Source organism: Rhamphochromis longiceps, linkage group LG13 (genome assembly GCF_057381845.1).
Source record: "Rhamphochromis longiceps isolate RC_006_pf linkage group LG13, R_longiceps_female_GT1.1, whole genome shotgun sequence".
Lineage (NCBI taxonomy): Eukaryota > Metazoa > Chordata > Actinopteri > Cichliformes > Cichlidae > Rhamphochromis > Rhamphochromis longiceps.
The window spans coordinates 6158495-6170408 of NC_140569.1; positions in this window are offsets into that span (position 1 = coordinate 6158495).

The following is an 11914-nucleotide window of genomic DNA, read 5'->3' on the forward strand; positions in this document are numbered from 1 at the left end:
ACTTGCTGATTATTGGGCAAACTATCGTTCTATCAAGCGTGAAGAACACTGATGATGAAAAACAAGCTGCAGATATTTCCTTTTGTGTAGTCTAACACAAGCTAATCACAACTAAACCAAAAAAAGAACTATAAGACAGTGCTTGCTAAAAAAACACAAACACTTGCGTCATTGTATAATAATATATCCATAGAAGGCATTAACACAGAGTATATTTGTTAAACGTTTGTCAGGTGTATGGATGACCCACCCTTCTACCACTGGTGTCAGCAACCCTTACCATCAGTTTCAAGCAATTCCTAGTGAAACAAATTCAAACTAAAACATATTTGAGCCTTTTTGTTAAGGTGAGGTGCAACTAATAATTTTAACTTGATAAAAACTTTTAATGATTTCCATTATCTTTTAGCATGCTTAAGCCTACTTTGAAATGCAATACCTTTGGAACTATGCAGGACACTCTCTTTGTGTGCAAAATAATTAATTTACAAGTAGCCTACTTTGAGAATACTTCAAAACTAGTGATGTTAACTGCTAATTCTACTTACTTGCACTTGCAAAGTCATCTTCATGTCTTTGGTTAAATGTTCTGTCATTGTTCAAAATAAGCAAACTTTATCTAATAAGATCAACAAGTACTCAATGTACCTAACTGGGTAGTTAGCATATTATTAGGTCTTCCTTGGCACCTTCATAGGAAGAACTCCAGAGGACTTATATCATATGTGCCATGAGCTAACTTCAACCAACAATACCACCAAAACATAGGACGCAGCATGTTCAAAAAAGAAATAATGTCAGTTTGTGCACAAAAGTCACTCCAATGAATCACTTTAAAAAAAAAAAAGCCAGATGTTTGGGCAAACCATCAGTTTATCATGTTCATGTAACTTCAACCTACTTGAGTAAAAGAGAAAAGCCCGCGGAGCTGTAAAAACTTTGAGAGCATGTGGTTAGATAGTGCTTCCCGTCTTTGCTAAAATAAATAAATAAATAAATAATTAAAACATTGTGTCGGAGTGACTTTAATGTGCAATCACTTTCCAATGACACTTAGCAGGTGTTTGGCTTCGCCATCTTTCTACTACAATATTTACGCCCATAGCTGAGATTTTTTTAGTACGTACGTTGACAGAGAACAGAGTTCTGGCCCACCCTTCTTTACAGTGCTAGTTTCAGTAGATTACTTTTAATTAAATAATGCCAGCAAACCTCAATCTCAAAGTCCTGCTACTGCATTTTAGTCAGGTTGAGGTCTGAGCTTTGATTGGACCACTGCACAACTTAATGCATAAACCATGCATATAAACATTTCATGCACAAATCAGTAATGTATTAATATTTTCATAACTGAATTTGTTTGTTCTCTACAAAAATTATTATTATTAATATTATTTACAGTTTTTCAACCATTACCAGCCAGAATCATGATTCTACTTTGGTCTCATATTTTCAAAGAATATTCTTCCAGAAAAAGTGGCTTGTTCAGACCCATTCTTCCATATTGTTTTTTGGTAGAGAAGAGCCTTCAAAACTGTCCATACTTATTCATTCTGTCATGAATTCTAACATTTAACATGCTAACTGAGGCCTGTAGAGTCTGACATGTAGCTCTTGGGTTTTTTGCTATTTCTCCAACCACAGTCTGACCTTGGGGTGAATTTGCTGACACATCAACTCCTGGGAAGATTATGAGATGTGTTAACACATACCTGAATGCTCCAGACCAGCAAACTCACCAAACTTCTGCTTTTGCAGAGGTGGCCACACTTGCTGATGATTGATGAATCAAATGTATTTGATTAGCAGCAACTGGCTGCTATTTACTATAAGTGAGATCTTGAAGAAAAATCTTAATAATTCCAATTGTCCTTAAGTATTATTGCACTTATCTTCAATGGCAAAAAGTGCTTTTTAAATAGGGAAAAACATTCATTGTCATACTGCTTTATCCTAACAAGATAAATTAAAGACAGTTGCTGACTGAGGAAAGGAAAATAATTGACAAGCATGCTTGTGGTAAAGGCTACAAGACACTGACCCACCAGACTGATTAAAGCAGGGTTTGAGTGGTGAATTAAAAGTCTTCAAGGTTGCACAGTATGTGGCTTTCTGAGGGAAAGTGGGCTCTGTGGAAGAAAAATCCTCACATTTAAAAGAAAAACATAAAAAACCCAACTGGAGTTTGCTAAAATGCATGTTGACAAGGCTTCTGGGAGGATGTCACTGGAACAGATGAAACAAAATTAGTGTTTTTTGTCACTTCAAGTTTCATAAGTCCTGTGTTCATGCAATGATAAAAAGAGAATCTGTCAGAGAAGAAAAACAGCACCCCTACTGTGAAACACAGAGGAGGCTCAGCTGTGTTATCTGGTGTCTCTGGAGCAGTTGGCTCAGGACACAAGGAAATCGGAAAACTATCAGCCCAGCGTTATAGAGTCTGCCTCAGTTGTAGGTCATGTTCCCTGCATACATGGATGAAAAACAAAGACTAATTGTTATGAATTGCCTTGCTATGACGCATGATATTAATCTGATAGATCCTGAATGAAACAAGCTGAAACTCACAGCTAATAAAAGGGCACCCATCAAGCCTGGTGAAGGATTTTGTTTAAAAGGAGTGGGCCAAATCACCAGCTGAGAACTGCACAAGTCTCATTAACAGCTACAAAAAGCAATTTATTATTTGCTGCAGCCTCCACTCTCTGTTTTCAGTCCTGCCAGATTTTGAAACCTGGCTGCAGGGATTTGCCTCTGTTCAGCAACGAGAGTATCTATAAGGTCAATTGCATTTTGGCGATAAGAGCGGGTTTACAGGCGGCGATACAGGTCATTGTAAAATTCTTGGATGGGGTTAAAGGGTTGAGAAGGCCAAACCTTTTCTTTACCTGACATGTGGCACAAGACGCATTGTGATATTGAAACAGGAAAAAAGCCTTTTTCACAAAATTGGAAATGCCATCATGTCTTAATTGTCATTTGATTTCTCTTGATTTCAACAAAAATTTCTCAAGTCCAGACATTAAAAAAACAGATCAAAGGTTCAAAAAAATTTTAAAAAGAAAGGACTGGATGACATATATTGGATGCGTTTGGTCCATTTTGTGTAAAATGTCTTTACGATTGCTAATGTGTTTTACATCAAAAAGCTGCTACAGTTACGCATATAAGCAGGTCTGTTTCCATTTCTGATGCAAAACGTTGTCTGATGTTGGTAAAGATGAGCTCTAACCAACTGAGCCAACTGGGCAGTGCTGGAAAAGCACACAGAAGAATCTTATGTTCGGAGGGCAGAGAGTTGATTGTTATGCACTGCGACAGTACTGAGGCCTATAATTACCAAATGTATCAATTTATATTTGCAGAAGGGAAAAATATGTTTGCGCAACAGGGCCTTTGGCAGTCACGGGCCCCTACGCACATGTTTTGTCTGTATATATATCAACTAACAGCTCAGCACACGAGTGTAAGGGAACAACACTTTAAAATCTGTTGACAGGTCAGAGGTCTACATATTTCACATAGAAGACGTATAAAGCCTTTTGATGCTCCAGAGGGAGCTGGGCCAAGTCTCATAAATTGCTGGCTGATGCTAATGACTACGAGCTTGAAAACAATCTGGAAGTGTGACGTCAGAAAAAGTGAGCCTAGCAGACGGCTGTAGTCTGAAATTCATCTCTGCTTGAGGCTACATCATCCACATGTGACATGGAATGTGTCAGAAGAAAATTTACATAGCTACGACCCTGAAGCTCGCATCTGATTCAGATATTATGGCACTGATCAGTTGTTATTAGTAGCAGGCTGTTATTATGCAATTTAATCAGCCACAAACGGAGAGACACACAGGTGATGTAAAAACTTCTAGAGATCATGTTAAGAAGTGCATGTAAAATATGAGCAGTAAATGTGTTCAGACTCAGTCAAAGTAAAAATAGGAGAGCAACCTCTTTGCAACTGGGAAAAATGAGTGATTGTTTGGTCGCTGCACTGAATTATTTTGGTGTTGGAGACCAGTTGCTAGAAGTCGCGGTGGTCACTAAATTGTGTGCAACAGCTTCAATCTCTGGGCGACTACTTTAGATTACAAGGCGAATGCACAGGTTGCCTGGTGGGAGGCATCAAAACAGTGGCAGTCGAATTAGACTGGTAGCAGACAGACTCTCTTTTACTGCTGGTTTACTCTCATCTTGATTCACCAAAGTGGCATTGAACATCACAACCAACTGCAAGTGGTCACAAATCTGGATCCCTGTCTTTGAATCAATCATTTTAATCCTTTCACGCCAAGTGTATCATGTAGATTTTTACATTTTTAAGAAATAAATTGCAAAAAAAGGATGCCTAATGTAGCACACATAAGACAAATTAATATTTAATTCTTTTTTTTCTTAAATTTGTCAGGAGGTTCAGTAAACACTCCATTTTCAAAAAAAAAACAGAAAAGAAATTTTAGCAATTATCTCATGGTTCAGCCTTTAAATGTTGAAGGCAAGGACTCATTGAACATGGTACAATAATTTTATTTGCACTGCATCTCCAACCACTTTTCCATGGTGTTACTGTACCCCACCCAGGGTGGTTTTAACTCAGGAGGTAGAGCAGGTCATCTCCTAATGGGAAGGTTGGTGATTCAATCTCTAGCTGCTCCAATCTCCAGTATGAATGCCTAGCCAAGTATGGCCAAGTATCCTTGGACAAGATACTGAACCTCATGTTGCTCTCTGATGTGTCCACTGGACTATGACTACCATAAGCTGGCAAATGTGCCTCTATAAAATGTGCTTTGAAATTCAGAAATGTATGTGTTTTAAGTGAAGAGATGATCTTTTTACCAAAACTAACAAAGTTAGTTACCACTAACTTTTGATGCCTCACCTAATCAAATATCTTGTGAAAGGAGTAGTGGTACTTAAAGAAGATGAGCTTAAATACCCTGGGTCAACCATCTAAAGTAATGATAAGTGCACAAGAGAGGTGAAGAAGAAAGTGTCGGTAGGGTAGAGTGGGTGGAGACGAGTGTCAAGGTTGACACAAGGAGTGAAAGGGAAGGCTTAGAAGATAGCAGTGAGACCTGGTTTGATATGTAGTTTGGAGACAGTGGCACTTACAAAAGACAGGACGCAGAACTGGAGGTGGCAGTAGATGAAGATGTTAAGATTTCTCAGTGGAAGTGGCTAGGATGGACATGATTAGAAACAAATAAATCAGACAGCTCGGGTTGAGCAGTTTGGAGACCAAGTTAGAGAGGCACGGCTGAGACAGTTTGGATGTGCAGAGGAGGGATGGTGGATATTAAACAAAGGATGTTGAATATGGAGCTGCTAGGCAGGAGGAAAAGAGGAAGATCGGATAGATTTAGTGATGGAGGACAAACACAGGGATGGTGTGACAGAGGAGAATGATAGGAATAGGGTGAGATGGAGTCAGATAATCTGCTTTGATGACCGCTAAAGGGAGCGGCAGGAAAAAGAAGTTGAGCGGACTGAAAAACTTCCAGCCCTCCAGCATCCAGATACGGCTTCTTTTATTTTAAACTGAGAACACACCATTCATTTCTACCATTCATCTGTTCAGAAAGGCAAAATGACCCCACAGAATGTGATAAGATGTGATAAGAACCTTCTAGTAGGCAGAGGAGGGTTCCAACTCACAATATGGGACTGATAAAAACCATTTAGTGGATTGATAACATTTTCAAACAGAGTGCTGCTGTTCACAGAAACTGTTAGCTATATTAGCTATTGAAGCAGATGGGATTTTATTATACTGGAAAATAATAAATACATATCAAATTCTGTCAATAGAGCACCATAACAAGGGTACAGCATAATATACCCCAGCTCATAGCTTATAGAAACTCGGCAGAATAATAATACACAGAATTTAGTTATGAGCACTGAATGCTGCTCTCTGTCTGCTGCATTGTATAATCTAATACATGTGAAAAATTTAAACACAGACATATAAAGAGCAATTTTCATTTTTATAGAGATGGATTTGGCGCTCTTGATGATGGTGAAATATCACTCGGAGGATAAATTTAGAGAAAAACCTCAAGACTGAAAGGTGGCTTGCGCTTTTTTTAATGTATGTATTTATCTTTGCTGGGCTGAAAGGCTCTATGACTCCGAGGAACATGAGACTCCCCATCCGTTCTGTTTAGGACTTTAAGCTTATTAGCATCCTCGGCTGGAGCTGTGGGTGGTAAATACAATTTCTCCTTTTTTAAAGAAAGTGGGAAGTTATTTTACTTTGTCTTTTACGGCTACATTTATCTGAGAAGTATCTCTTCGAGCTGCTCTGCAGGTTCTGATTTGCTGGGGTTATAAAATATGTCCTCGATGAAAATTACTTTTAGACATTATCTTAAGGGTTTTAGAGACTTACCTCAGCCAGTGAAGGAGCATGTAATCCTTCCTCTGGTGGGTCTTAAACATTTTATCTGTAGCTTTGGCGATTTTTATGCTTCACTGTGTTAATTTCTTCAATTCTGACAGAGACTATTTGAATTAATTTTACTCCTAATGTTTACCAAGAAAATATGTCCTTAAATGACTTCTGTTTGTAACGAAGGCTTATACCATTGTGGCATTACTACATTAACTTCAAGGAAGCAGAACAACAGTGGGATCCTCAAGGCATTACTCTGCCTGTGTGCGGTGCACCGACACACACTGGGATGGTTGGTAATGGCTAAGCAGAATGGGTGAATGTTTCCTCTCACAGGAAGTCAAGACTCAGAAAGCCCCAAACCACAGGGAAGCAACAGAAAGCAATAACATTTGTTCTAACATTTTTGATCACTCCTGTTACTGCAGAAATGGGTCATGGCTGCCAGAAACTCATCAAACATCTTGTAGTCGTCTGAGTCAGTGGAATCTCTGATGGGTCTTTCTCACCACGCTGTCAACATTGCTCTCCAGTTTCAAAGCTGACAGTATTTTAGCGCTGAGGAACTTAAAAAGTTTTTCTAGCCTTTCCACTTTTCTGCTCATTTAGGATGACTGATTGCATCTCATTTCTCGCCTGGAGTTTCTTTCTCAGTGTTGCTCCTGTTCAGGCGAAACAAAAGGTTATTTCGGATTGAAAACCTCTCCACTGTGCTTCAGTGCTAGCTATGCAAAGTGATTCATTATCTGCAATCAGCCCAACAACAGCGGCATTTTCTGTGAGCTTAAACAACTTTACAGACTCAGCCTGATAAACACAACCAATTGTGCAGAAATTACAACGGAGGATGGCGGAACAACCTTGAGCAGCTCCTGTGCTCAATAACCAACTGTTTTAAAGCTTCATCAAACACCTGTTTTCTTCTCCATAAGAAGCCTAAAACCCAGTTACACAACGTGTGGCACAGAGTCAAATCCAGCCTGTCTGAGAGTGCAATGGATTTAAACTGCTCTCCGAAAAAAAGAGAAATCATTAGCAGAATCTTGATTTTGCCATGATCGACCAAAGAAGCTGGATTGACTTGTTTTTTTTTTGTTTTTTTTTTTCAGTTAAACGATCTATTTCCTTTAATGAAAACATTTGGGGATAAAATTAAAGACTGAAGGGCAGTTTGGATTTCTCATTTAGTACTGACCCAAACGTGCAGCTACATTTATTTTTGAAAATTGCATTTGTGGTCATATTCTAAGTGAGGACGAGACACTAATCTATTCAGATATAGTTTTTTCGGATGTAGAGAGCACCAGTGTGACACTGCATTATGGGTCATTAGTACCCTCAATGGTGCTAGGCTCACGATGTTCTTCAAGTCTCTTTATGGTGTGTCGTTTAGATTTAGCCAGCCCTTAAAGTTAATGGGAAGATCAGGTTAATGTTCAGTAGTTTCTGACTGGGGGAGGTAATGCATTTTGCTGCTAGAGAAAAAAAAAGTGAAAATAAATTCCTCAATGCCATCAAAAAACGTCGGAAACATCTCTCAATATTTTTACTAGCGAAGCGAAACAAACTGGGGACCAAATGATCTGTCGAGCAACCAAGAATTACTGCTGTCACTGAGTGTCATAACGAGGAGCTTAAAAAAAGACAAAAGGAAAAATGTCTGAAGGGCTGCAAAATGTTCGTCGGCTGCAAGAACCAGACAGTAGAAGCTGTTTGATTATGTGACTGGCAGAGAAACTAGGCAACTATGGGATTTGTGTTTGCCTTTGATGCTATTTCATGTTTCACTTTTAAGAGAGAAAAACGCTTCAAGGATGACTTTTTTTGCAGGGGAACCTTCCCGAATGAACAAGTGCGAAGTGTTTTTACCCCCGCCATAAAACCCTCTCAGAAAACCCACAAAGTTAATAACTTATGAATCACTGCCTGATTTGACATTAAAGGGCCTATTATGTTTATTTTCTGGTCTAAAGCTTTGCACATACCAGTGTTCAAAATAATCCATATTTCTTTCATCTTGGGGTTTCATGCAGGCCTTCGATTCATCTTCTGTCTGAAACAAGCCACTTTATCTCCTGTCCTTTAAGGCCAGTCTCCCCATATATGTGCCTGCTTCCTTCTGACTGGCTGCCCCTCACTTGGCTTCCAGAAACAGACTGAAATGTAACCAATTTTCATGCTAAAAAGGCAAATAAACTTAACCAGTTACATCATTTATTAATAACTCAGCCCAGTCAGCAATTTATATGCTTGGGTATGCTTGTTGTATGCTGGTAATACTACGCCAATAGACTATTTTTTTTTTTTGAACATATGTTCATTTTAAAAGGTTGTTTGGGTTTGGGCAGATTTTTGCCTCGGAACAACATTTTTTGTGTTATTCTGTGCATGGAGTAAATGACCACATAGAATTCGAGCTTTCTGAGTCTGAGCTTTTTGGCCAAAATGCTAAAAAATAGTTAATATAAATGTCCACAACTGAATTTCATGTTATGTTATGTTTATATGACAGAAAATAAGGAACAAGATGCAGTGAACTCCAAAAGAAGAGAACCTATTGGCAGCATTTGGCTAAACCATGAGCTAAAACAAAATGGTTACTTAGTGACTCTGTGTGTTGATGCAGCAATTTCCTTTTCCCAAATTCTTCACTATCAGAACACAAACAGCCCGTCTGTTTCTTAAAAAAAAAAAAAAAAAATATATATATATATATATATATATATATATATATATATATATATATATATATTTCACACAGCTTTCACACAAAGCTGTGTGAAAGACACCTGGATTTCATTCATGAGGGTGAATCTGGTGAAGAGGACGAGTGGGCAGTGATACTTGTAGCTCCAAAAAAACTTGTGCAGTGTTGTGATGGATCACCCAACTGCTGGCGTGTCACATCTGAGATTTTTGCAACCAGTGTTTTCCCTCAGAGGCATCACGATGTTACAGTTATGTTAGATGATAGTGTTGACACTCTTACCCTGTGGACAGATGGAGCACAATGCTGAAGAAAATTGTCCTTCTGGCTTGGGGACTCTGAAATCTTCCTCCGCAAAGACTGCTTCCTGGTCTCTCGGTCATAGTCAAATGTCTCGATCATGCCTCGATCATGCTACCAGTGATAATTCTCAACATGAAGTGATGTAAGATGGGAATCCATCGTGTTTACCTATGTATTTATTAATGTATGGTAGTTCTATAGCAGACCTTAAAAGCTATACGTTCAAAATCTCCTGAAGGATCAGTCTGATGATTTAAAGCAATATTGTGTAGTTTAAGAATAACTTGGGGTCTTTACTTTTTCAATAAAAGGAGAATTAGACTTTCGTATTAATGTAAATGTCAAAACAGTTTTAAAAAAATCAGCAGGAAATTATTTAGAGCAGCATAATGCCAACAACAGTCAGTTCTCACATTTTACCTGCAAAACTCACACTTTATTGTTTTTACTGCTTTCTCACAGCTGTGGAACAGAAATCTCACAGACTCTTATGCCATGAAATGAAGTACAGAGTGTGTGCTCTAATCGCGGTGTGGTGGTGAAATGCTGATGCACTTCCTGGCTGCGGTTGCTGTTCCCGTTGCCAGCGCTGTCAGCACAGGTGGCGATTACACCGGCCAGCCGCGGAGCAGCGAAGTGATTATGGTTCAGCAGCAGAGTGGATGAATGGGCCTCATGTGAGAGCTTTACTGTGGTTCTTTGGCGGTTGAGCATAGACCTTCAGTCCTTCAGCTGGTGTGACATTAATGTGCTGACTGTCAGTCTCTCAAATTACATTACAGGTAGGTGGACAGGTCGGATTTGTCTTGAGTACTTTATGATATGTTTTAAAACCTCCCCTTTCATCTTGCAGTCAAAGTCTCTCAGTTGTTCCTCTTAAGTGCTGGCAGTGATTTTGCTGTCATAAAACTTAGTTTGTAGAATCTACCAGGGAGCTGCAAAACTTGCACATTTTTACTATAACTACATGCTTTTATGGGATTTCTTTGCTTGTAACAGCCTAGGCCTTGGTTTAGTTTTTCATTTGTTGTGTGGGAGCTTGAGAAATAAAATAGAGTAAGATGTAAGATAACAGTTTAAGATGTACTTTTTTCTACCACTTCTGTATTACAGCACTTAAAACAATAAACAGAACAAATAGCAAAGAAAAAAATTGCTCAGTGAAATAGAAAACAAAACAAAGTAGCTGAGGTTAAAACTACAGATAAATGTACTTAAAAAAAACCAACAACTACAAATATGGTTTGCTTACTGAGTGCCATACATTTACCTGACTGAATCAATAGTTGAACAGATTCCTCGTATAAATTAACTGTACATAAGGCATAGTGTACAGGCTGTTAGAAGCACAGATAGTGGTTAATGGAGCAAGATCTGCCATGACATAATAGACTGGAATATGATAATAGTGAGATGAGTTTAACTCCCAACTCATTGCCATATAGATGAGCTTGGACACTCCTTTATACCACAATTAAATGGCCTGAATAAACTGAATTTTTCAAGATGCACGATCACTGTTATCAACGGGACATTTCATCCTACTGTAACCAGGGGGCTTCTGGTGTTCCCTGTTACAGTAGGTCCGTGTATTCCGAAACTTTTGGAGATTTTCACATTAGAAAAAAAACACAGCACACCACCAAACAAAAACATCACAAAAAGCATATTGATAATTTTTCCCCGTGCATCAGGTATAGTGGAATTGGCTCAGTTTGGCCCCAGTATACCTTTTTTGCTTTCTTCTGACCACTACTCATGCTAGGGCCTTCATCTAGGTCGGAATTTTCATCAGGACCCAGGTCAGACTCTTTTCCATTATTTACCTATTGCTATTACTTGCTGCGTTGTCTCACAGTATGACTATTATGTAATTTCTTCTTCATCTTGTTCTGTTTTACTGGCAGTTGGCAAACCCATTTAATTGGAGCAAGTTGTACTCCCCTCTACTGGAAGAGAATGTAATTGTTCTGCCCGTTACTCACGGCGATCGCTTAGAGGTGGAACCAGATAATCTTCCACGGCACACCTGTGTGCTGCAGCACGTTGGTTGGGAAACATTCCAGTGGGTAATATGTTTAAATAAAACTAACAAGTGAGTGAAAATAGCAAGAAAACATTCCAAAATTGGAAAACTGGGACATAGGAAAAGTACAAAAAAATAAATAAATTAAGCAAGAAGCCCCACCCACTTGTTGCTTAAACCTTCTGTTTACAAGGGGCAGCCAATCTAAAGTAAGACTGCTTAAAGGGAGGGGAGCTAAAACCGCTTGCTTCAGACAGTGGATGAACTGTGGGGTTCCATGTCTGTGAAGGTTCTCAGTCATCCAGGTCATCGTAGTCAAAGGAGCTTGCAAAGAAAAGCGTCTGGACTTCTTTAAGTTGCTTGAAGACGTTTCACCTCTCATCCGAGAAGCTTCTTCAGTTCTAAGGTCAAATAGTGGAGAGTCCCAGATATAAACCTAGTGGGAGTAACCCCCCATAGAGGGACAAAAGGACCCCCTGATTATA